We start from the raw sequence: 27,460 nt of genomic DNA on the forward strand, positions 1-27,460 counted from the left end.
TGATAGCAATATGATATAACTATGGTGAAAAAATGAAATGTAAAGCTCCTAGATTTCATTTCATTTTTTCACCATAGTTTGATACTAAAGCAAATTCCAATTCAACTGTTTTTACACTGATAGTGTATATTTTGGTTTCAGTTATCAATAAATTATGAAATTTAACAATAGACAGTAACGCAAACGTACCTTTGTTATTGAATATTTATCAAATCTTCTTTATAACTAAAGATCTTAGACATGTGCGAATTACCAAATTCACTAACCCTCTCCGCTGGTCTGGGGGCTAGTGTCCGCGCGTTTGGTACACGTAACCCTTGATTCGATTTTCGGTGATAGAGCATTAAAAGCATTAGAAAGGTTCGGATTCTATCTTACATTGCGGGTCTACGTCTCATATAGGCTGGGTGCAGAAAAGAAACGCTGAGATTCAACAAATAAGCAACCTAATTCACCAGGGTCTCTGACAGCATCTATTAAGGTGGATCACTACCCGGAAGTCAATACATATTTTAGCTCATTGCCTTAACTACTGCGCAATGAAACGTTATATATTATAAATATTGTACTAGAAGATAGAATAATGTTGCAGCTACAGCACAAGGCACTGATTCATTTGGTTTTGTCTCATATCGAAAAATGTAACAAAAAATATTTGGTTCGTTTTACAATGAGCACACTGTAACCAATAACCGTGAAAATAAGTGCCTCCTACCATAAAAAATATATGGTTTACCGTTTTTCTAAAATAATGGTAGGAGACCGTTTTCCTGTCAGATGTTTGTGTCGGGCATGCGCATTGGAGAGAAAAAGCACATGTTGGAAGCGAGGATTGGTGGCGCGTAGGTTCGGATGTGTTGTGCTTTGTTTTGTTTTGTTTCTTTCTTTTGTTTGTTTGTTTGTTTGTTTAGTGTGTGGTTTTCTGGTGTGATATATACAATAGGCCTACCACTGTTGAAGATATCCTGGAAATTCAACATTAAGCAAGGTAATGTATGGGAAAGCACCATGTTAATATTTGAACTTTGTTCAGTGACAAACAAAACTTTAGTTGGCTATCGTGGCAAGCAGATCGCTCCAAAGTGCAACGATTCGAAACCAAGAAGCTGCTGGATGTATAAAGTCTTATGATAATGTAGCCAACTACGAGTGGTTTGTGAAGCTAGAATTAGAATCACAATGTTGAAATACTTAAAAAAAAAAAAAAAAAAAAAAAAAAAACTTTTAGGAAAAGTGCTTCGTAGTTTACCGTAACAGCATTACATAAATTGTGTTGCATCAACTGGAATTTTTCATGTTACAGAAACAAAAGTATACTGTCACTCATGTGTGCCCGAAGGAGGGGGTCGCTCCCCTAGCTAGTGAAAACGTATTAAATTTCTTAATACAAATAAAAAATATCAGGGTATATAGTAACCAGGGAGTTGAGTCCCCTAGAAAATTTTCATCGGGCGCCCTTGCTGTCATTATTTTTTCTGGATAAATAAATTGTTAGATTTGAAAAATATTTCTGTAAATGTTTTTATCTTTAATTTTGTTCTGAGTACCTATAATCTGTTCTGGTGTCTTGTTAATACATTTGAGCGTTTAATAGTCTAAATATGCAAAAGTTCGATAGTCTGGAAGTTTGGTGACTTTTTTTTTTTTTTAAGCATTGATGCCACTATTACATAATTATGCAAACACGTATTTATTAATTTGAGATAGCGGATACTGAATACTGTAGGCAGTCTTGTGAGAAGTCATATGGTTTTACACTTGTTTAGTCGTACTTCTGGTCATTCTAAGCTATGTTGTCGAGTGCCTGCTTGGTTATCTGAAACCGTAATAATGCGACGAATCGCTGATTAGAATATTTGAGGTCTATTAGTCTACTGGTACTCATAGCAAAAATACATGCAATAAAGCTAGTCTTAACACTGTAACAGAATATCGATTTATGAATATCTTAAAAGGGCATGGATGTTTGTTCCAAATACATCTTCAAAGCGTGCGAAAACAGCTATAAAATTCGTTTTTTTTTTTTTTTTTTTTTGTATGTAATATCGAATCCTCTTCTGGTGTTTTGTTCAATACATGACAAAATTAGTAATTTTGAAAAGAAAAAGCAATGTATGTTCAAGATGATATCAGAAAAAGGGTTCGATATTACAAACTAAGAATTAATTTCAACTTTTATTCTTATGGATATTATGCACGTCCTAGGTGCAACGCTTCTTTCGTTCACTTTTGTTTTCTTTAGTTAAGTAGTCTTTAACAGCAGTGGACCAGTGTGCACTCTAGTTGCATCCATCCAGAAAAAATATTGCTAGCCAGTGTGTGTACTGATACAGTTTCCAGCAATTCGATGAAAATTGGGTCAATATATTGATCAGCAAGAATTCTTACTGGATCCAGCAAGAATTCTTACTGGATCCAGCAAGAGGGCACAGGTGTGTTATAACCGTAAATCTTGTACGGTAATAACACACCTGTGCTTTTTTTTTTTAAAAAAAAACGACCCCTAAAAATTACAGTAAATTACCATAAAATATACGGTACCAAATTTGTTTCTAAACACGGTCAATATTATTTTGCTTCTAAATATACGGTCTGCCGTTTTTATGAAAAGACGGTGGTTGGATGGCAGCGAGAGTTGACGGTAATCGGTCAGTAAATTTAAGGCGAATTTTTTTACAGTGCACACAAGATGGCACTTGCTGTAAGATCTTACTAAAAATGTTCAGTTTTACGAAATGTTTATTTGCATGTGTAAAATATTTTAAAGTAATGATCTTATTACGAAATAGGTATATTGTTTGACCGTTTTTCGTGTTGTGTTTCATATTTTATTTAAATACTAATTTACCTTTAAGGAAATAGATTTTGAGACGAAACTTGCGCAGAACGCCATAATGCGTTGCTGCCAAATTTGAACGTTTACTGTAGTAGGCACAATAAGAAAATTTCTGGGTTCTAGCGTTGCAGTTCGAGAAGCGGAATTGCGGTAAGGGTCGAAATGTTCCGGGGGAGCGCACTTAGTATTTCAGGGGGACACTACTGGTACTATTCTATCTATTATTATATTATAGACGTATTATTTGGTCTCCTCCTTCGGGGGGCAGTGCCCCCAAAAACATGTCTGCAAGAAATACTCCACAGGAGGATAGGTTTATGGTGGGTACTTAAAATTCTTCCCCCTTAGTATACGCATGGGGGCTGAACTTTGAATTAAATGGCATCTGGGATATCACTATTCATCTCAACTACCCCGAAAACTATAGCTTAGACGTTAATATCGGTTCCTTTCCATTATTTTTACATGTCATCTCCTTCCCACCCTCATGTCGCTTAATTTGGACTTAAATGGCAACAGGAGTGTCGTTGTTCGCCTCAGTGACCCCAAGAACTAATATCAGTCGTTTACGATTATTTTACATGTCACTTCCCTTCTCCCTCTTATCGAAATTATGGTAAACACCGAAGTTAGGCCAGGCTCCAAGCATGTATCAAAATTTATCAAAATCGGTTCAGCGGTCAAGCAGGAGTTAAGTGTCAAACGTAGTTATATTCATTTTAATGTATATACGAATAGATATAGGCCTAATAGTTTTTCAACACTGGTCAAATTTGTGCTGATTAAGAAAATGATTTCTGAAAAGTACGACACTTCCGAAATCTTATCCTTCATTGAACCAAATAATAGATTTTATATATTTTACTGGAAATTAAATTTTACAAATACAGTAGTTAATATTACGGTTCTTTTGTTATAATAATAATAATAATAATAATAATAATAATAATAATAATAATAATAATAATAATAATAATAATAATAATAATAACCAGGATAGGCTGACATCATCTCGAGGCTACTATAACTAAATATGATGTTAAAGGAAAAAATACCAAATGAACAGTTAGAAAAAAATTAACCACGTTACAAGGGTTATTTTGCATGATGACACCCAACAGATTAAATAAGAAGACACAAATATGCTCCAAAAATCACGCAACAGTTTCTAACACATAGTATGGAAATAATCACTGATACCAAATCATACGAGGGATATTCAAAAATTATAAATAGCCCTGACATAAAAGGAGTTGAATAAAGCTATTTTGCATAGCCTATAATGAGTTGTACTCTAAAATTTAAGAATGTGTGTACCAAAGCATAGGGCAATGTCATTGATACTGGTTGTGTTTTCTGTGTTTTCAGGTATCAAGTGTGTCCGGATTGTGAAAATGGACAAACCTAAAGTGTGTGACGTGCAATGTTTCTTCCAGACCTGTTTCTTTTGGAGGGGGCATTGCCCCTCCGCAGCTCTGAGAGTCCCCCCCCACGGGGCAGACCAAAATAATACGTCTATAATATAATAATAAGTAGAATAGTATCAACAGTGTCCCCGGAATACTAAGTGTGACCCCCCCCCTGAACATTGTTCCTGAAAGAAACGCTGGTGACGTGATCAAATACTTCCAGATGAAAAGTCTAACACCGACGGAGATGATATGGTTAATGCATCAGGTGATAGTGCCCCCTCCCAGACACGACGCCAGAATCGCCTATAGGATCGGGCAGAAGGGGACGGGTCTAGGTTCTGGGTGAGCGGACATTGAAAAGGAAACTGGATTATGGAGGTCAATAATACAGGTACGTAGTAGATGAAGGTGAGGTCAAGAGGACTTAATTCTTTAAAATTTGGATGCATAACCAGGGTTTCTGAGGCCCTGCGTAGTATACTTTTGTTAGCCTTTTCAGTTACTTTTCTTTTCAGTGTACAGGGTTCTCCTTTCGTGTAATCTTCAAGTTGTGAATGAACATTGTGTATTGTTTCTAAACTCTTTTTCTGTAATTTCCTTTTTCTTACTAGCATTTATTCATGTGTACCCCTTCGATGCATATGCAAGGTTTGTCATGCTCTGCACCATAGTGCATTGCTGTTGTCTTGTTCTCAAAATTAATAACGTGAAATTCATTTTATTTTCATATTTGTGTTCATAGTCAGAATTCATGGACAATTAAGTACTTCTATGGCCAATAGATGGCACTTATATTCACTACAGTAATTTAGATGGAAGAAATTAGCAGCTGTAACGAAAGAGAAAAAGAAAGAAAGAAAGAAAGCAGTGGAAGGATGCTTCTCTTGAAAAATTGTATCGCGTTTTTTTACCATCCTATTACAAGCAGGGGTTGGAAAAGTTGGGATGAGCCTATAGATGAGCTGTTCCTTATGAAAGTTGAAAATTATTTTAGGAAGGAATAATGTCAGTCAGGAGGTATTCGAAAGAAGTAAGATTTCAGTCAAACGTAAACGGAACGTTTGACAGGAAACCGATAAGCTTATAGCAATCAGTTTCTGTGGAACCTTCCATTTCTCTTGGTAGTTGTAGAAAAACAATTATTCAGTCATTTTCTTACCGTTAATAAATGATCAGCGCCATTTCGTTCATATCCCAAGAAATCCTTCCTAGTATTACTCAGATGTCTATTGACCATGCGCTATTGACAGATTTCTACAGAGTAGGAAACCAAATGAGCCAGTTCAAAGCAAGTTAGAAGTAAATGTTATCAAATGCTTATTGAAATCGTAACAAACTCTTTAAGAAACGTAACCATGGATAATTATTTCCCGAGTGTCATTGTTGCGCAGGATATACAGGTATTTGAGTAAGGTGTCATAACAATAGGAAGAATTAAAGAAAACCAACCTAAAGTTCAAAAACAAATGAATTCTTTAGCCTCAAGGGATGTAAAATCTTCTTCCTTTTCCTGTCAAAATGACTCCATTATCATAAGTTATGTTCCCAAAACTAACCACGGAGTAATTTGGCTCAACATAATCTACCACGACAAATCTGTTAACAAAGATTATCCGAAGAAGAAAACGGAACTGAACACGTGAATATTTCCATGGAATACATTAAAGATTTAGTATTATTCCTCAGAAAGGCAAACTCGAAGGTAGACTTTAGTTTTGTGGACAGACATGCTGCATGTTTTAGTTTTGAGTAGTTATGGTTTTTTGTGTACTCATGATCCATAAAAGTTCCCGAACAATAGAGCAATAGACTACTCAGAAAACAGTGAAACCTCAAATGTTTATGAAACTTCAATTACCTAAGTCGTCAAAGACAGTTGAAGAAGTTGAAAAGATGTGGGTTTGAAAATAAACAAACAAACAAAATCTGACAAAGAAATAAGACACCACGAATCAAAAGACATAGTTACAAATCGTTACTGACAATCTTCAAATGAAAAATCTCCTTAATGGTCTCCCGATGTAGAAAAAGTGTTTTCGAGTGAGACAACAAATTTGTTTGCAGTTCGTTCTCGCCTCGCCTTGAATACACTAAACTATTTCTAAAGGTGTGGACGATATGTTTTCTTTACATGCACTTACTGCATTGTTATACGTATGTTAATATTAACATTGTCATTCTGGTGCAAATAGGAATTGTATGACAACTGCTTATAATGGAAAAAATGAAATGTCGGAAGCTATGAATGTGTATCTCCCATGTAATTAGAATTGTACATGTTTTAAATTTTTAAGTAAGTTTCACTGAAATAAATAATCCGGAAATATTTTTCTGGCCTAATTATTAAATAAGTGTTTGTATAATGTAAAATTAAGTTGATTTCGAGTTTAACGTCTCTTTCAGCAGTGAGGCTATATGAGACGTGGACCTACTGATTGACGTGGAATCCGAATCACATGAGCTTCCATCGGGAATCGAATCCGGGTCTCCCACATCAAAGGCGCTTCCGCTAACTGCTTAGCGACGAAGGAGCTCTAATAATATATATAGCAATTACTTCAGAAAAAGAGTATTGTGACTCAATTGTACCTGATATTTGCTTTTAAAAAATCTTAGAACTATCCTATAAAATAATCAGTAGTTGTGGACGCTTGTAATATAGTCCGAAAGTCCATTGCAGATGAAGAATTCTAATAGCATTTGCTAGAGACAACAGTCGGTCGAAAAGGCGGAAAAAACTTTTCATGATCTTGAGTGAGGTTTACCCTTTGTTTTCCTTATTCACATTAGGCAAATGCCGGTATTATTATTATTACTATTATTATTATTATTATTATTATTATTATTATTATTATTATTATTATTATTATTATTATTATTATTATTATTATTATTATTATTATTAAGTATTCTGCCTTTCGTCTGGTCCTGGGGCTAACGAGGATTTTTTTTTTTTCAATTTTAGATTTGGGCCTGGAAATGTTTCTTCTACGTTTCCCAATCTTCAGCTTCGTCTTTTAACTCCCAATATTTTCTTCTATTTTTCAAATCATCGATCACTTGTGTTCTTCTTCCTATTCCTTGCTTTCCTTCCATCTTTCCTTCTATAGCGGTATGAAGAAGACAATTTCTTCGCAAGATGTGTCCATTCCAATTGGCCTTCGTTTATTACTTTCTCTGTTTATTTTATTTTCTCCATCTTCCCCCAACACCACATTTCCAAGCCCTCTAAATATTTCTTCTCTAATTTCTGTAGTGTCCAAGTCTCTGAACCATTCAGTCCAATGCTGCATATATAGCACTTGACCAATTTCTTCCTTAGTCCAATAATAAGCCTGCTAGTTAAGAGTGATCTTTTCTTGTTGAATGCTACTTTGACTATGACAATTCTTGATCTGACATGATCTCTTTAGTACAGTAAGCGCCGAGATGATACTTAGCATAAAAAAGTCGCAGGCAGTTTCCTTCCTTCCCTTCCGTTCTTACTCTTTCACTTCCCCGTTTAGAGTGTTCGCCAAAGGAGATCATCCTTTATAAGTGGCAGGCTCAAAAGGCCATAGATGTCAAATGCTGAGACAGGTAATAATAATAGTTCCACAATATTATTAGCGCTTAACGAGAAAAAGATGTCCCAAAATGATACGTATTTCAATAGATACATCTTATTGTGATGAACACAATTTTATGCATGAATGTAAAACCCGATGCAGAGTTTTCGAGAAAATACAGAAAAAATTGATTTCTTTGTAACTCTAAAAATTGATGCTGTAGAATATCAACGCCACTTGTTAAAGTGAAACTGATACTTAAATATATATGTACTTTCATTAAGATACTACCAAGACAGCAATACATAGTATGGTGAATTAGATATAGTGTAAAATAATTGTTATCTTTGAAATTTTAATTTCTGATTAATTGAAATATTGTCCAAAGATAATACATAAATCAGCGGATAGATCATATCGAGCTGAAGAAAATAACATGCTTGTGGGTAAATTTTCATGACTAGTTTTCGACGAATTCGAAAAAATAAACTTTTGCGTCGCTAAAACGTATGTCGTTCGTTAACAATAATTATTTTCCTCGTATTAATATGTTCGAAGAAATGGTTAAGTTATTTAATTATATATTGTATATGTAGGAAAATTTACGGCTCCGATACTTCTAGACTTAAAAAAAATCTATGAAAATTTACAGTACATTCATAATTATACATTTGCTCCTCACTGAAATATCAGAATCAATTAAATAATAGATCAACATTCACGAAAAGTGAGTGATACAGAGTACATTATTCCTATCAGTTGATTAGGATTAGGAAATAGATTCCTGATATAGGCATCTATGACTCACGTATGAGGGAAGACGTCCCTCAGCGATCACATTGTTCGGGGAATTTGGGAAGAAGGAAGAAAGCGCTCTGGAAATATTTTGTGAGGTACCATCTCGGCGTTTACCTGGTGTGAATGCGTAAAATACAGAAAAACCCCATTCTAATAGCTGGCCCAAAAAACTTTTACATTTTCGGCTGAGTGCCTCCACCGGGAATCGAATCCAATGTTTTGAAGGGAAACCGGAACATTTGAAGATCCGAATAATTCCTTTGGTATGACTTAGATTTGGGACTGTCTCGACTAAAGCAGAACGTCTTGGAGCCCTAAGCAAAATACAGTATTAACTGACGAATTCTATCTATTGTTGCTCGACTTTTCCTGTTCGCGTATGCCGCTTTGCATACATTCTACATGTGATAATCAAGGGCGCCGATTTCTCTGTAAATTTGGGGGGAGGCCATTCAGATGCAGAAAGCATATATGAGGATTTTAAGACAAATTGCATTCAAAATATGCCAAATATTGTAAATGTACAAATACAATGAGGGGAGCCCACATGAGCTTTGGGAAGACCCGGGCCACCTCGGCCCCCTTAGGATCGGCGCCCTTGGTGATAATCCGAATTATGCTATTGATTGATAGGAATGGATTGTTCAACACATTAGGAGAAAACGTTGTACTATTTCCCATGGTAGGCTGTCTTTCGTGTTACTTCAAACGTTTCATATACACAACGTAACTTTAAAACAATGAAGATATACAGTATACTATACAACCTTCTTATTCGTACTCATCTTAATTTAAAAGAAAACCACTACGTACGAAACATACTGGTGCTAAAATTGACAGTAGATTGCTGGAGTGATGAGATAGCCCCCATAATAAACATACTCACTGTAGAAAGGGGTCAAAACAAGGATACAGTAGAAAGGCATAAAAGAAAACATGTGAGAACTCCCGAATTTTACACCACATTGTTATTCGTACACTGGTACACAGGTGTACATTTCATACACTAAAAAGGAAATAAAACAGCAGTAGAACACGAGCAGAACTAGTGTGGCGATTGTGTATGGGCGTACACAAATAGATAAACCTTTCAAAGATGGATAAGAGTAAAGAGCTCGGAGAAAAAAACAAAGAGACAATTGCAAAGCTGGCATTAAGGAGATGGTCATTAAGAAAAAATAGGACAGTTAATAGGAGAAAGGCACACAATAGTTTAATATGTAGTAAACAGTTTAAGTATAATGGTTCAGTGAGAAATAAATCAAGAAATTCGAAGAATAAGAAGTTAAGTGAGAAGAACGAAAGAGTGATTGTGCCACAGGTGAAAGCAAACCTCGACTAAGTGCTCCAAAAGTCCAAAATATAATAAAATGTGCTATAGGTAAGAAAGTAAGCATTCAGACGATTCGTCGAATACCCCATAAATATGACTACCGTGGTCAAATACCTCGAAAGAAGCCATTCATGAGTCGTGAGAACCGTACGTTGCAACTTCAATTTGCAAAAGTATATGTTAACAAGACCCAGGAATTTTGAAACAATGCCTCTTTGGGTCCAATGGAGTACATAGATCTGGCGAAAACCCATTCGGACAACAACCTTGTCAACACGATACCTACGGGTAAAATATGGAGGTGGTTCTATTATGCTTTGGGGTGCATGTCGGCAAAAGGGGTTGGTAAAATCCAGTTTATTAATGGTACTGTGGACAAGGTTATGTACTTTGGTTTTCTTCGGAAAAGTGTTAAGCAAAGTGCAGACATATTGGGCATGCTACCAACTTACATGTTCCAACATAATCACGATCCCAAACATACGGCAGGCAGGGCCGAATTTAGGGGTGCACCGGTGCACGTGTACTCCCCCTTCGTTGTAAATATGCACTATCTAAAATGAGAAGCTAGCAGTGAAAATAGGAACATTTTCTGAAACTTTCTGCCATCATGTTTCCGTTTGGAGCTTAAAAGAAAGAGTTTTGCAAAAGCAATAGTTTAAGGTTGAAGGAAAATGATTCACCAAGCAAAGCAATACATTTATTAAGTAGGGAAGAAAACAGAAGCCAGAAAGAGAGAACAATTTTTCCTGTATATCACTTGCAACTCTCTTTAAAATACTCCCCCTTCCGTTCTATATACCAGCGTTGTCAGGTGTAAAGAACATTGTCACATGTCACTTTGAAGAGTTTGGTAGTTATGGTGCAACCCGCTCAGAAAATCCTGGATCTGACCCTGCGGCAGGTATAAATAGGGACTGGTTAATTTTCAATGTACCCAAACAATTGTACACCCTTCCCCAATTCACTGATCTTAACATTATTGATCATTAATAGGCTTATCTGAAATCTAGGGTTCACAGTAAAAATATTTCGAGAAAAGAAGTCTTAAAACGAGTGCTGACGGAAGAAGGGGCCAAGACCAGCCCTGCCACGTGTACTGCTTTTGTCAGTTCTTTGCACCGGCGATGTATAAAGACTTTCTTACATGCAGTCTTTATATCTAACTGTACGAATAACAATGTGTCGAAATATTGCACATCTCAATTTAATTATTCATTTTATGTGATATCGATTAGTAGATTGTTTCTTTGTATCTGTAGCAACCACAAATGTTTCAGTAGTATTTATGTTCAAGCAGAAATACATTTCCTTCATTTGTTTACACGTACCGCTCTATTTCTTTATGATGACTGTGTGTACGAATGCGATATACTCTATATCCATTTGTAGAAATATTAAACTTAAATACTACTCCTTGAGTCAGAGCACATGAAGTGTATAGCATGTAAATTGACACCAGTTCAACTATTAAGGAATGGTCAGCGCATCAAATGGCATCACCATTATTTGTGACCTTTTAGACTCGAATCCGCTATCTTTCAATTGGAGTTGAGTTGATTTTAGTTTAGCGTCCCTTTCAGCAGCGAGGCTATATGAGACGTGGACTCTTTCAATTGGAGTACCTCCCGACTTGCTTCACGAACCTAGCCAACACCGAAAAAGTATACATATTACGACCTGGAATAGAACACAGGACCACTCACATTAAAAACACGTGTATTAACGAACCAATTTACTACACACTAGCACATTTCTTTAAAATAAATTAATACTCACCTGTTGAAAAAGAATTCTGGCAGATATTGTGGTGTTGAGACGATAGAATGAGAATGGATACTACGTTGGATGGAAAACTTATACACTGTGTTTTATCCAAACCCTAGTGAGGAGGAAGAAGAAGAGAATGATTTTGTGGGCGTGTTATTTTCTTGAAAAGCAGAACCATAAACAGTTGACTATCGTTTTTAAGATTCGTAATATTTTATGCGCTATAAGAACTTAGGATGACAGGATATTCCGCTTCATCCTCATTGCAATGATTTTGTAAACTTTTCTTCATTTAACAAGTTGTACAATTTCCATACTTTGGTCCTTAGTGTGCAAATGGATTATCTCTGAAGACCTTCAAATCCTCATTAAATGTACCAGCAGAAGAAATATCAAGTTTAATGGGAAGGAATAAAGCCATGTTGATGAGCTTTTTTATTTAAATGTGTTGTCTGGTATTTTTATTTGTTTGTTCTGTTTCTCTCTAACCTAATAGTAATATTTTTTAGCTTACAAGTGAAAAAATTATTATTTTACTGATACTTTTTCCTCTTTATGGAATAAAACAGATTGTCTACACGTATAAATACAGAAATATGCATTTTGTGTATCAGGTAACAGTTTACAATTGCAAGCTTTCCTAGGATGAATTGAGTAAATAATCTATGTGTTTATTTTAAAAATAATAATGATAAATACAATAGGGAAATGCGCCAGGAGTCAACCGTTTAAGGATTGTCCCAATCAAAGTCTTATGCAGAGATTTCGGGTAGACCTCTTTTCCTCGAAATTCCGACTTTTCTGTAAATTTAGTCTAATTTTAGGGATGGATTAACAAATTTTAATGTAATATACTGGCATCAATTATCCCTTCGCTGGGTTAAATTTAAAAAAAAAAAACAATAGTAATATATTCAATTAGTCAGTCACTTTTACTATTACTAAAGCGCTCTCTGATATAGGTCATTTTCGATGAATTTTTATATTTTTCTCCCCTCTTACACCCCTATGTTGCGTCCCTGAATTTAGATTTAAACGGCGTCGGAGGTGTCATTGTTCATCTCAGCGACCCCGTAAACTATGAATTCGACACTGATATCGGTCATTTTCGATGATTTTATATTTTCCACCCCTCCTACACCCCAATGTTGCGGTGCTGAATTTGGGCTTAAACGGGATCGGAAGTGTCACTGTTCACCTTAGCGATCCCGGAAATATGGTTACGACAATAATATTGGTCATTTTGAGCATTTTTATGCATTTCCCCCTAACCCTATCCTAAGTTGCTGAATTTGGACATATACAGGATCGGAAGTGTCACTTTTCAACTCAGCAACCCCGAAAACTATGAATTCGACACTAATATTCGTCATTTTCGATCATTTTAATATATCTCACCCTCCTCTCCCCAAGTTGTGAAGCTGAATTCGGATTTAAACTGCATCGGGAGTGTTACTGTTATCTCAGCGACAACGAAAACTATATATTCGACACTAATATCGGTTATTTTCGATCATTTTTAAATGTCTCTCCCCGCCTTCTCCCCTAAGTAGCACCATCAAAGTGATATAAAAAAAAATCTCAGGTCCCAACTTAATCTATGTTGAAAATTTGATTGAGATCGGTTGGGTGGTTTAAGAGTTATTAAGCCACAAACCTAGTGACTTTTATTTTTATTATATTGATTTTTGTATATCTTCCTCTCGTCCTTCTCTCCTACGTTGCTCCATCAAAGTGAAATGATCAAATACATTCCAGACTTGAAACTCATCTATATGAAAAATGTGATCGAGATTGGTCATTTGGTTCAAGAGTTATTAGTTTTGTTTATTGCTTTTATGACTCCCCACATTCCCCCCGTCAAAGTGAAATCGTAAATTTTCGTCATCGCTTCTCTGCAGTATCAAATATGTTATTTCAGAAACAGTTTTCTACTGCTCTTTTAACTTTGAAACAGACAGTAGTTGACGTAATAATAATAACAACACTTTATGTGGAAAGAAAGTTCATTAAGTGGAAGAAGTAACATTTGATTCAACAGAGAAAGGAACGCAGATATGGTAAAATATTGTATATACAAGATATTATTGAATATGTACTTTTTATAATAGTGGATATGTACTTTTTATAATAGCTGAGATCATAATGAAAGGAAAATTCTTATATTTGAATGAACAAAGGAAGGAACGTAGATATTGTAAAATCTTTTTCAACTCTTTTTTTTTTTATTATTATTATTCTTTTACTTGAGATTTCTTCATAGTTTGTTATTAAAATACTTACTAACATATTCTTATTTTATTGTCCTAGCAAGCCAATATATTTTGTTAATAAAATAGTTTAGATTGATCGCACCCCAGGTGTGATAACAACAGTATTTCATGTCACGAACCCGCCCCCCTCCTTTCACCATTACGAAATCGTGGCTACGTGTCTGGGTAAAGATAGAGCTTTTGTGTGTTTTCTTTCTTTTTCTTTTTTCTTCCTAATGGTTCGTTTCTCTTGTCTCAGAGCTTTTACCTGTATGTTGTACGTTATTCTACTGTTAATCGTCATTCAAAAGTTGTTTGAGAAACGGTACGTTTTCGTCACACATCTAACTGATGAATTGCACCTAAACGTGGATCATCATCCAACGAGAAATCTCCAAGATGAAAACAACTTCTGACACATTCAACCGTCAATCACATACACTGCACGAATGTAATTTTTACGTATCTTCTGTATCTTTTATCTTCGGTAGTAAATTGATATACAAATTGCATCAATTTGGATAAGTTCTTGTAAAGATAAACACTCTCACAACTATCACAGTACAATCTAGTAATATTGTTTTGAACGAACTTAACCTTTTGTTTTACTAAGGAGAATCAAGTTGAAACCAAGGGTAAAAGTGAGGGGGAACGCGGGAGAACGCAATTCCCTTACTTCAGAAGAATATCTATGGCGTCCCTCCACTTCCCAAAAAAATACAATGGGCAAAGACAAGCACGCGGAACGTCATGAGTCCCCCTACCTTTACAAATCCACCTTTACCCTTGGTTGAAACTACTAATTTTGTTGGCTTCTATAGCTCATAGTACCCTGCGGAAGATTCCAATTGCCATAGTAAGTTGTAGTTCTTCTCTTCATTACCAAAGATAGCAATACTTCGCTGTGCCATCACAATCGGTTGTTTTCTTAGACCGAAAGAGGCAAAAATAACGTTTTATATTCACCTTTTATATTTAATATCACATATTTCACACTTTGAATATCATATAATTTTTTTATATGATATTGTAGGGAGCTTTTTTGAATTTTCTTCCTACCTCCCAAAATAAGGGTAATTTACTGAAGGATGAAAATAAAAAAAAATTGTGATCTCGAAAATGGTTATAACGATTTTATTTATATTTTATATATCAATTTTTCATAAGCACAGTGTTATATGTCACTTTCCTAGGAAAATCTAGGATGGGTAGTTTTCTCTTGCGGGTGAGCTGTTTTCAGACGATTTTCTCAAAATAGACTTTGGCGATTTTCTTCATATTTCATTAATAACCTCACAACATAGAATAACTCACTCGTCCTGAAAATCTGCGAGAGTTAGTTTAGTCTTGAAGGTGAGATAATTTTTCGGACGATTTTCTCAAAAATGACTCAGACGATTTTATTTGATTTCACAAATAAATATTTTTTAATATCACTGCCATACATGATAAGTCATTTATTATAAAAATAATTACAAGAAGTGGTTTAAGCTTGAAGTGAGTTTTTTTTAACGATTTTCTCAAAAACGACTTTAGCTACATTGTGCCTAATTCATAAATAAACATTTCATTTTTACAATGTTCATTTCATATCTTTACATAGGCAGGACACTTTTAGCCCCCCAATATTTAAAGGTGGGGTCCTCGTCCCCCAATATAATCCAGTTGAGGAAAAATTAACAAAGAGGAGTAAGAATTTCTGTCGCAAACTTGGTCGTACCTTTAATTCAATATTAGGAACAGCCTTCTTATTCGATAGAAAACGCCACTTTCAAAGCTGTGTTTAATAGAGCACTGAAGCTTCAACCAACACTGTGGCAGCACTATGACAAGTGAAGATCAATGTGGTGCGCAAACTTACAGTGAAGTTCCCAAATTTTGAACTTGAATTTGTTTTGATACCTATAGGCAAATTTTACTTACGTTGTGAATTTCGCAGCAGAGCAAATATAGCGGACCAAGATCCTGGGGGGGGGAGGACTTAATCAAGCAGTTGATAGAAAACTGCTGAATATGATGATATATTTATTCATTGTTTGGGTCCCCTCAATATTTTCTTCAAGTAGGCGCCTATGTTTCTTTAATGTTGGGTAAAATTTACATTTTCCAATGAGTATACACAGAAACATCTTCTAATTGTGTAAATGGTAATGTGTAAAGCGTTCTAACACTGTTTAAGGGTCGTTTCTGTGCCCGTATACTCACTCGATACATCAGCCATTTAGGTACACTTGTGTCCAAAATTGTTGTCGCATGTCTTTAGAAATTACATAAATAGAAATAACTCTCTTTCTTGTGATAGAAAATGACACATTTCTTCTTTGAAATATGCAGAAAAACAAAACACATATTTCCAAAAAATATTTCAATAAAAAATTAAGAAATAAGCAAGTTATAATTAAAAAAAGAAATCTCCGAAACTTTCATCGAAAAATTCTAAGTTCCATTTTCGTAAACGTGGCAAACGCGCAGCGAAATTTACAAGGAGGGAGGGAATTTTATGCTTTGTTAGAAATACAACGTAAATCTGTCATAAGGTTAGTTACTATACATGTGGCACAGCTCTAACAATCATTGCTATTAAGCATTTTACATTTAAACAAAGGACTAAATAGAAATAAGCTACAAAATGTGCGAAGCGATCAGGCATTTTGTGTTAGTGGTTTCGTCACATGCGTCTGCCAAGCTACAGTCTTTACTGTGCCGTTGTAGAGTAGTCGGTTAAAGCTTCTTCTTTACATACTTTATTTTTCCACGATCATCACTTCGAATCCCATACCCTATAGTAACTTTTTTTTTTTTTTTTTTTTTTTTTTTTTTTAGAAAAGCTTGATTCTGTGAATTCCTTAAGGAACAATGTTTTGTTCTAATAATGCTCCCTAGTATTATTTTCTTCATTCTAGTTTATTTGAATATTTCCAAATAGTTTAGAATTATGTCTTTAAAACATTAAAACTGTCAAGAATTTTATAAAAAGCGGAAGCTTCATTTATAATCATTTTCATAACCGAAATGAGAAATTTACAAATAGTGGAATTTTAATTAATATATGACTAAACTTTCATAAAACAGTAATTAAATAGAACATAGTTTCTGCAAGTAATATTCAGGTAATAGACAGAAATAATGAACGTAAACTATTAGATGTCGATTAAAAATTAGTAGGGATAGTTCTAAAGCCAAGTAGAAAATTCTCTCTGCTTCATGAAAATAATAAACATTTTATAAAAATAATGGTATTTTTGCTATATCGGAAATGTGTTTAGTAAATAAATAAATAAAATACAATTATATAATTCAATCACTCTTATAATACTCGATAGCTTGAAGAGAAACTGTCGGCCGCGACCCTTCGGTTTTCTTCGTAGCACACGAAGGGACACGAAGTTGATCCGAACCAAGGGAAAGGGTGTAGAAAGAAGTAATGGCACTCAGGGCGGGATAGGTATTGCCTGTCACATAAGAAAATGCATGTTCTCCGCAGGATGGTATCTGTTGCTTCTTGACGCGATGGAAAATACGGGAAAATCGGTCCAGTTAATGTAATTGACCATTAAAACTTTTAAAAGCTGTGGATGCTGGTAAATTAACAAAATATATTACGTTTGCAGATGCAATTTACACAACAAATAACACGAATAGTGTGAGAAGCAGGGAAAGGAGAGAAACTGTTATATGGTAAGACAACAGAAACAAAAATCACAAACTGGATATTTAAAATGTATAGCAAAAAAAAAAAAAACTGAGTATGTAGCGTAGTAGATAACGTTCTATTCTACCAATCAGTTGTTCCATGTTCGAGTCTTCGTCAAGTGCATGGGCGTCTTTGGCGGGGGGTTGAGGGGGACGCGTCCACCTCAATATTTTGAAGTACAAAATATTCAATATTTTATTCTAATTTATTTACTAACGACAGAATAACATATAAATAATAATTACACTATTTGGAATATAATATTCTGGCTATGAAAGGATTATAAGGATTATAACAGTCTTGATATACCTCAGGAGGTCCGTGAAAGTAATCAGAAAGCTAACAAATGGAATCGAAGATAATAAACATGTTGGGCTTGGTAATACCATTTAAATCACTTTCCTTGATGTCCCCCTTCAAATTTTACATGCCAGACACGCCAGTGGTCAAGTGTGTTTTGTTTTTTCTCGCCGAAGGAACACCCATTACTTGTAATATTTACTTTTTTTCTTTTCGTCAAAGGAACAGCCATTACTTGTAGTATTAGAGTTTTATACAGGGTGTTAATGAACTATACCGACAAACTCTAAGAGGTGATTCCTTACATCAAAATAAGAGAAAAAGTTCATATGGACCTGTGGGAAAAGTGCATAGTTTCAGAGCTAGGGCTGTCCAAAATCGCGAAAAAGCAAAACTTCAATATGTCCTATTTCGAATTCCAGAAATTGTGGATGGTGTTCCTTATCAGGTAAAAGAAGTCTCACATACGCAATCCAGAAATGCATATTTCATTAATTTTCAGTGGGTGTACAAAGTATTCCATACAGGGTAAAATTCCCAGACATACAATCAACCGAATTTTGAGATTTGACTGACTTTATGATTGGTCCAACGTAGCCAAAGATACGTCCTGATAGCAGTGAACACAGAATCCTTTAGCGCGATGTCGAAAGTGTTAAGGATCGTCAGCAACACGGTTTCTCGTATCGGGAAAACGCATGTTGTAATGTTTTCTTTCGCGCTTATAAGTGAAGAGAACGTGAAATATACAGCGAGGAAATCCATCGCATCACACATTATTGCGAACACAAAAAAACATGGAGCTGCCGGTTCTTAACAATTCCGAGTTCCCTCCGAAGCAGTGGATGTCCATTATTGTTAAGGCTTATATTCTGCCTACTTTGGACCCTCCTTGAAATCAGCGTATATCTGAAAACTCTATTGAGAGCATATCTGAGAATTGCACCATGTAGTTTTTTTTTTTTTATCATTTTGCTTTGAAGGTAGCTTTTAGGGAAGGGGGAGAGCAGGAGGGGAAATATATGGAAATGAATAAAACTTAGTAACTATTGAACTACCCGAGAGATCTCGATCAAACTTTCAACATAGATTAGGTTCGGGCCTGGGATGTTATTGCCATTTCGTGTTTACGATGCAACGTAAGGGATGGGCAGGGGTAGATATATGTTAAAAAATGAAAATAAAAGTGACTGTCTTTGTGTATTCATCACGCTTAAACACCCTACCGATTTCAGTCAAATTTTCAACATAGATGAGGTTCAGACCTGGGGTAGTTTTATCATACCAATTTGACGGTAGAACAAAGAGTTAGGGATAGGGGAGGGGAGAGATGTATGAAAATGAATAGAACTTAACTCTTGAACCACCCAACTGATCTCTATCAAATTTTCAAGATTGATGACGTTCGGTCCTTCGATAATTTTTATAATCTAATTTTGACGGTGCAAGGTGGGGAGGGGAGAGATATGTAAAAAAATAAAAATAAAACTGGCTGTCTTTGTGACTTTATTACTATTGAACCACCCAACCAATATCGATCAAATTTTCAACATAGATGCGATTTGCGCCTGGGATGGTATTTACGGTATCTATTTACTTTGACGATAAAAATTAGGGGAGGGGAAGGAAGGAGTTAAAAAGTAAGTGAAACTTAACTCTTGAACCAAACGATCAATCTCGGTCGAATTTTTAAACATAGATGAAGTTAGGGTCAGAGATTTTTTTTATCATTTCACTTTGACAGTAGAACTTAAGGGAGGGGAGGGGATACCTAAAATAAATAAAACTTGATAACACTTGAACCACCGGACCGATCTCGATCAAGTTTCCAACCTAAATGAAGTTCTAACCTGATATGGTTTTTGTCATATCACTTTGACGGTGTAACTTCAGGGAGGAGGAGGGGAGACATTTAAAATGATCGAAAATGGCCGATATTAGTCATCTATAGCTTTTGAGCTAGCTGAGATTAACAGTTACACTACCGATGCTGTTTAAACCCAAATTCAACCCCACAGTTTGAGAGAGGGAGGAGGGGGAGATATATAAATACGATAGAAAAGGACCGATATTAGTGGCGAATCTATAGATTTCCAGGTTGGTGAGATGAACGGTGTTACTTCCGATCCCGTGCCCCGCAACATGGGGAAAGAAGGGGGATATATAAAAACCATCGAAAATGACCAATATAAAAGAGCGCTTTAGTAATAGTAAAAAGTGACTGACTAGCGGAATTATGTTTTCTTAATTTACGCCAGCGAAGCAGATAATTGATGCTAGTATATTCTAAAACTCAGAAATAGAATTTACAATTCGTTTAAAAATATAGGCTGGAGCAGTCTTTAAAGGTCAGGTACCAACTAGTGAAATAGCCATTTATCGAACGAAAAGAATATGTTTATGGAAATATTATTTGCGAAATATTCAAATCTGTTCCCCAATAGAATAGCATATCAAGCGAAGTGAAATTAAAAAGATCCAAGTAAATCCAACTGCTAACTATCTTCTAGATTTAATTTAAACAGCTAAAATGCTTACTCACTTTGGCCAGTTTATGAACACAAAATGGGAAATTAAAATATTGTAGCAGTTGCCTTACTTTCTTTCCTAGAGTTGGAATTTCCAAAAACGATGGATCACGTGGTCACAGATTTGTAACGAGGAGTTTAAATGCCGAGTTTCATCTCCCTCTGATGATACATTCATCAGAAAGTCTTTTTTGGAGTATATTTTTAATATTTCCTTTCCTCGCTTAGAACATGTATTGTATGAAAGTAACATGAGGAAAGCCCGGCCAGAGTTAACTAACATGGGAAAACCAGAGTTTGGTAAATGAACTTCGGAGCCATCCTTCGCGAGGCAGTAGTGCACATTTAAAGTGTTAACATTACAAACTGGAGGAGCGCAATAGTCAGAAATAGTGGAGGAAAGGCGTCCTAAAGATTCTAACTCAGCGCATGTATGACACGACGTATAAAGTTCTCAAGTGACGGCGTGGCAGAGTTAGGATGATCCACGGCTCCCGTGCAAAGAGGCCTGGGTTCGATTGCTGCTCGAGTGGATTTTTTGTTTTTTGCTTTAACCAATAAAGTATTCATTTTTAACTACAAGTAAAATATTAATTCATCATATGTTTATAATACATAAAACAATAGAATTGTTCAAATCAGTTGTAAAATCTTCGAATATTCCATGTTAACTAGCAATAGAATGTAACCTATTCCGCGTAGTATATTGATGCCACGGGTTGTATTATGAAAAAAAAAACATTAAATTTTTGAGTTTTACGTCCCACGGTTATGCCGATTAGTTTAAAGGAGACGGTGAAGATGAGAAATTAATGAAATGGTGGAATGAAGAAAGTGGTAGGAAACGGGAGAACTCCGACGAAACCCACGCACATGGTGTTTGTCCAGCACAAAGTTTACTTGGCGGGAGCAGGGTTTGAACCCGAAACCCCATGCACCAGAGGTGAACGCTCTACCATTGAGTCACAGCGGCCCGGAGTTATATTATGGTTAGCAGAGTCGTTGTGTAAAAAATGTTCTTGACGCTTCGTGTCTATATCTGTAAACAGTGTGCAAATTGACCGGACATTTGCAAGGGAGGATGGATTATACTTCAGACGACAATAGCATGGCAAAGTATGACAGTTGTAGCCAGGGGCGTCACTTAGGGAGAGCAGGAGGGGCAATTACCCCTCAAGAGTTTGAGGATTAAATATCCTTTAATCGATTGTCTACTAATACACTAGAACTAAACGTGAAAGCCTTATGTCGGTGGTGCTCTTGCCCCCTCAATTGAAGTCTGAAATGACGCCGCTAATTACAGCATACATCCAGTATTACCAAAGGGAATTTCTCCCTCATGCCCCTTGTAATTCGCACAATGTTCACAAATATAGACACGAAGCGACAAGAACATTTTTTGCACAACGACTGCGCTAACCATAATATAATGCGTGATATCAATATACAACGCGGAATAGGGTACAATTAATTGCTAGTTAACACAGAACATTAAAAGATTTTACAACTGATTTGAATATTTCTATTGTTTTATGCATTATAAGCATATGGTGAATTAATATTTTATGGCTACTTTATTGGTTAAAGCAAAAAACAAAAAAGTTGAATCGAGCGAGGATGCAACCCGGAACCATTTGCACGGGGTCGTAGATGCTCCTAGCTCTGCCACGTCGTCACTTGATAACTTTACGCGTGGTATCATATGCGAGAGTCGGGATCTTTAAGACGAGTTTTCTCCACTATTTCTGGCTATTGTGCTCTCCCAGTTTGTAATATATACACTTAAATATGCACTACTACCTCGCGAAGGATGAACCCGAAGTTCATTTACCAAAGTCTGCTTTTCCCTTATTAGTCTTGTGAGATACTATTTTTTAAGCATAAATTTTTCCACCCTCTTTTTCTATGGACTTTAAACGAAAGTAACATAATAAAGCCTTCGTTCGAAAACGGTGATAATTATGTTTAAAAACTAATTTGAAACGGTTGGAATGTTTTTTTTGTGATGATGCAATAGATAACAAAATAATATGAATAAAACAATTGAAGAAATCCTCTCTACTACTTCTTAAAGTTGGAATTTTTGAAAATGTTAGGATATATGTCTATTTATTTATAATAAGACATTTGTATCGAGTTTCACAGCCGTAACTTGAGAGGCTCTGACGTATTTTATTATTGGCATAATTTTTTAATCCTTTATCACCTTTAATATACGCGCGTTAATTGAAGTAAAAAAGTACAGAACATTGTTAAAAATTACCTATCTTAATATTTTTGTTTTATTGGATCAAAAGATTCAATATATTTTAGGCAAAATTTTCTTGTACGCCTTATACCTGGAGAACTACATATAGTGTAGCCAAACTCATGCTATCATTTAACTCAGTATCATTTGCTTATTTCGCCCAAAAAAAAAAAACGAAAACTCGATTTGGGGGCCGCTCATAAATGTTGTGACCCCTGAAAAAAAATCTAATATATTTCACTCAATCAAAATTTTTCTTCTACACCTTTATCTGGAGTTCTACATATAGTGTAGCCAAACCCAAACTATCACATAACTCAGTGTAATGTGCTTATTCCGTCGAAAATACGAACACTTGATTTAGGGACCATTCAAAAAATTTCTGCCCTTGATTAAGAAACTAATTATTGGCCAAGATCGCAATCTTTTGATTCATTTTTTGGATCATTCCTAAAATTCTTCTTTTATTTTTTTCATTTCGACGATATAGTCAAGATTGATTTCATTATACTAGTTGAAATGCCGCAATATACTAGTTGAAATGCCGGTTCTTGTCACTGGAAGATTACATGTATGGAACATATTTGAAAGGTATATTTGGGGACTCTTCCCCCTTTAGGACGCCCCTATGAATTAAAGTGAGATTATAAAAACTCAGGTAGACGCAAGTCACAAATTCATTTTAAACGATGTAACCTTTTTAAAATTTGGTTATTTTATGAACAGACTATGGGAAACTAGAATAATATGGAAATTGATATCCTCATACTTATAAATCGAAATGTTCAAAAGCGCTGGGACTCATACCAACTTAGATTTAATAAGGAACTTATATACTGAGTTTCATCTGTTAAACTTGAGTGATTTCCAAGATATATTTTTGCCATACATTTTGAATATCTCTAATCTTTTAGCAAACATATTTTAATGAAGGTAACATGATAATAGCTAGACATAGTTAGCACTGTCTTCCATCTCATTGTTTTGTTCATTTATTTATTTATTTTACTTTAATAAGGACGGACACATATACTAAGGAGGGAAACATGATCCAAAGTATACATAAAAATAGAGTATCTTACGAGATCTTTAAGTTAAGAATATGAAAGTCACCGTATATATTCCTAATTTAAAATATATAGGCACTCGTTCTAGTATTTTGAACAATTCCGTTTTCACGTAAGGAAGGAGCAACTTCTACCATGACTTTTTTCGCATTCAAATACAATACAGTCTCATCATGATAGGAAAATTTCTTAAGTGTTTAAATTGAAGTTATGAACAGTTAACTCGACATTGCTTTTGTCATGTCAATTTCATTAAAATGCTCTGGGGGGATAGTCGGTTTAAAAATTATGCAATATATATATATATATATATATATATATATATATATATATATAGTATATCACGAATATGGGCCGATTTGGAATATGGAATCTGGTAAATAAACTCCTTGTTAAAACTCGATGGACACAAGATCCAAAGTTTCCGAAAATTTCGCTTTTAGGAGGAAGCGCAACTATTCCTCTATGTTTTCTCAATAAACAAATTGCATCGATATTTTCCGTTTCACCATGAAAAACGACTCAGCCATTTGAAATGAATTTGTGCACATAGTAAGCACTTGAGTCGAGCTTAGTTTTAATCAGTTCACTTCAATTCAAATACGCATTCTGAGAGGAGAAAGAAGGTCCAAACAACCTTCAAAATATTTTTCAAATAAAACTACTCTTCCCGTACAATGAACGGATATCTTTGCTATTAAAAAAATAAATGTAGAAATTTTACGTTTTTCTCTGAAGCAATCAAATGCAGGCTATCCCTTGATATATAGATTACAGCCTACGATTTCCTAGCGATGACCAAAATTTTTCGCGGTCCGGAATCCAGAAAATTTATTTTCCGGAATCGGTAAGTTTACTTTCCGGATTTCGGAAAAATTTCGATGTCGGAACAATTCCGAAATTTAGAAATATTCCGGACTTCGGAAAAAAAATACGAAATTTTTCCGACATCGGAATTTTACTGAAATTCGGATTTTTTCCGAATTCCGATTTTTTTCCAAAATCGGAATTTTCCGAAATCTAGAATGTTTCCGATTTTACTTTTCGGATTCCGGGAAGTAAAAATTCTGGAATTGGCCATCGCTATTTCCTATTTCAGTTGTACTTATTTTACCGGTAAATTGTATACATACATTAAATAGGATTTATTGTTACGAAGAAAATTAAAAATGAATGAAATCGGGTCTATATGTGATTTAAAGTGGTTCAGGTATATATAATTTAAAGGAATGTTGCGTTCACTTGCGGCTAAGGGGTATCCTTGTGAAAGAAATGGGGGCACTTTGGATTCGATTCAGGCCGGTAGCCAGCCCAAAAATGTAAAGGGGGTCCGGCTGAAGTTAGGGGAGGCCCGATCCAACCATATTATAGTTCATCACCATATTATAGTTCATTTGCAAGTTTACCGTGAAACTTTTAGGGGGAAGCTAAAATTTAGGGGTGCCGGCCTCCCTAGACCCCCTGGATATGGGCCTGATTCGATTATCGGTGAATGTGCATTTGTTCAAATTAAACGCTAGTCTGTAAGTCTACGTCTTATATAACCTCGGTGCTGGAAGAAGTATTCTAGATGTCATTGAATGAAACTGAGGTATATACATATATACTGTTACTAGTTCTGAAGCTAAGTGTGTTGGGTTATTGAAACGCCTGCAGGATACAAGTTACATTATGCACATTCAAAGGTAAAGCTGAAAGAAAACGCCTCTGGCTGTGTTTCGTGTGATACTGTAGGGCTATTAAGTAAGGACTCAATTCACACTACCAAATATCTGATATGACAACCAATCAAAATTCGATAAAAGGGAGTTCGTGTCTAGTAAATGCCACGTAATACATGGGATTTCTTTTAGATAGACATTCACTTACATTTGAGTGGTAGACGTCATGGAGGAAGCAAGAATTCGTTTCATAACGCTTCTTGAGGAAGGTTACAGCGCTAAGCAAGCCGCGGAGCATGTAGGCATTCACCCTAGAACAGGTCAGCGGTGGGCACATAGATATCGTGTTACCGGGGAAACAATTCGTCGTCGTGGTAATGGGAGACGGCGAGTTACCACAAACGAGCAAGATCGCCGTCTGGTTGAACAAGCCAAGGAAACTCTCCATTCAAATTCGCGTCAACTGCGACAAGCCGCTGACTTCCCTGGATCATGTCAAACAGCTATTAGGCGACTCAGGGAGGCTAATCTCTTCGCTCGGCGTGCAGCCATTAAGGAATTTCTTTCTGCGGAACACATCAGACGACGACGTCAATTTGCAGAGGAAAATATGCATCGGAACTGGACAAATGTCATTTTCAGCGATGAATGTATATTTTCTTCTGCAAATGATGGGCCAGTCTGTGTCTTTCGTGAGAGAGGTTCCAGGTTCGATCCTCGATACATATGGTATAAGCGTTCCAGCGGACGCATATCAGTGGCTATCTGGGGCTGGATCTCTGCAGATGGATTTGGGTATCTTCACAGGATTGATGGGCGTCTTACAGGTGCGCAGTATAAGTTCATCTTGGAGAATATTATGCTGCCATCTGTTCGCGAACGTTATCCTGAGGGAGCAATCCACTTTCAACACGACCGGTCACCTGTCCATATGTCACGAGTTGTCCAAGAGTGGCTGGCAGAGCAAAATGATGTAGAGGTAATCAATTGGCCTCCACGCGGAGCAGATCTTAACCCAATAGAAAATGTCTGGGCAGAGGTAAAGAGATGTTTGAGGGAGAAATGGGCTAATGAAGTTCCTAGAACTTCCAATGAGCTCTGGGATTCGATCGTTAATGCTTGGGAAGATCTTGCTACGAATGGCACGGGCTATGTCCGTCGAATGATAGAAAGAAAATGAAATGAAATGAAATTTTTGAGTTTTACGTCCCACGGTTATGCCGGTTAGGCTAAAGGAGACCGTGATGATGAGTAATGAATGAAATGGTGGAATGAAGAAAGTGAGAGGAAACCGGAGAACCCGGAGAAAACCCACGCACACGGTGTGAATGATAGAAAGAATGCCTCGTCGAATGTTAGCGGTTGTTGAAGCAGGTGGTCACTGGACATCATATTAAGAACGTGTTTAGTTTCAAACAGCCCTTTTAAGGGCTACATTTCATCCATAAAATGTTATGTGAATATGTGATTAAGCATGCAGAAAAAATTGTGATGCAATCATCGAAATATATTTTAAAAAAATAAAATGTGCTTTGAGTGGGATTCGATCTCGCAACCCTAACTATCTAAAGCCGAAACGCTACCTCTACTCTAGCCTCTCACTAGCTGTTATGCCTACCAATTCCTTGCACAATTGCTACCAAGCCGCCAAATTTTCATACATAACATTCCTTCGTAATTAAAAATCATATACAAGAGAGATACCTAATTACTACCATTGTTTGGCATTATTAAGAAGACGTCCCTTGCATTGAAAAAGTAGGGCTTCATTATTGACTGATGAAAAGGAAAATGCAATAGTCGAAAATTGTATTTTCTTTGCAAGTGATTTAAACAAATTCGTATGCATAACCAAACTTGAAATGAAGTTGGGTTGAGTTGACTTTGAGTTTAACGTCCCGTTCAGCAGCTATATTAGACGTGGACCTACTAACTCACGTGGAATCCGAACCACATGAGCTCCCACCGGGAATCGAATCCGAGTCCTCTACGCCATTAAAATAAAGTGGATTC

General features: G+C 35.9%; 1 protein-coding gene across 1 annotated transcript in view; it reads right to left on the bottom strand.

The window, feature by feature from the left end:
• LOC145684673 (glycoprotein hormone beta-5-like) overlaps positions 1 to 11,813 on the bottom strand; it is a 33,505-nt gene extending 21,692 nt beyond the window's left edge. Inside the window, exon 1 of the mRNA XM_081757058.1 lies at positions 11,707 to 11,813. The gene's annotated coding sequence lies outside the window, so the exon portion shown is untranslated. The remainder of the gene's footprint in view (positions 1 to 11,706) is intronic.
• Between the last annotated feature and the right edge of the window lie 15,647 nt (positions 11,814 to 27,460).

The sequence above is a fragment of the Thermobia domestica genome, chromosome 5 (assembly GCF_964235325.1).
Source record: "Thermobia domestica chromosome 5, izTheDome1.hap1.1, whole genome shotgun sequence".
Taxonomy (NCBI): domain Eukaryota; kingdom Metazoa; phylum Arthropoda; class Insecta; order Zygentoma; family Lepismatidae; genus Thermobia; species Thermobia domestica.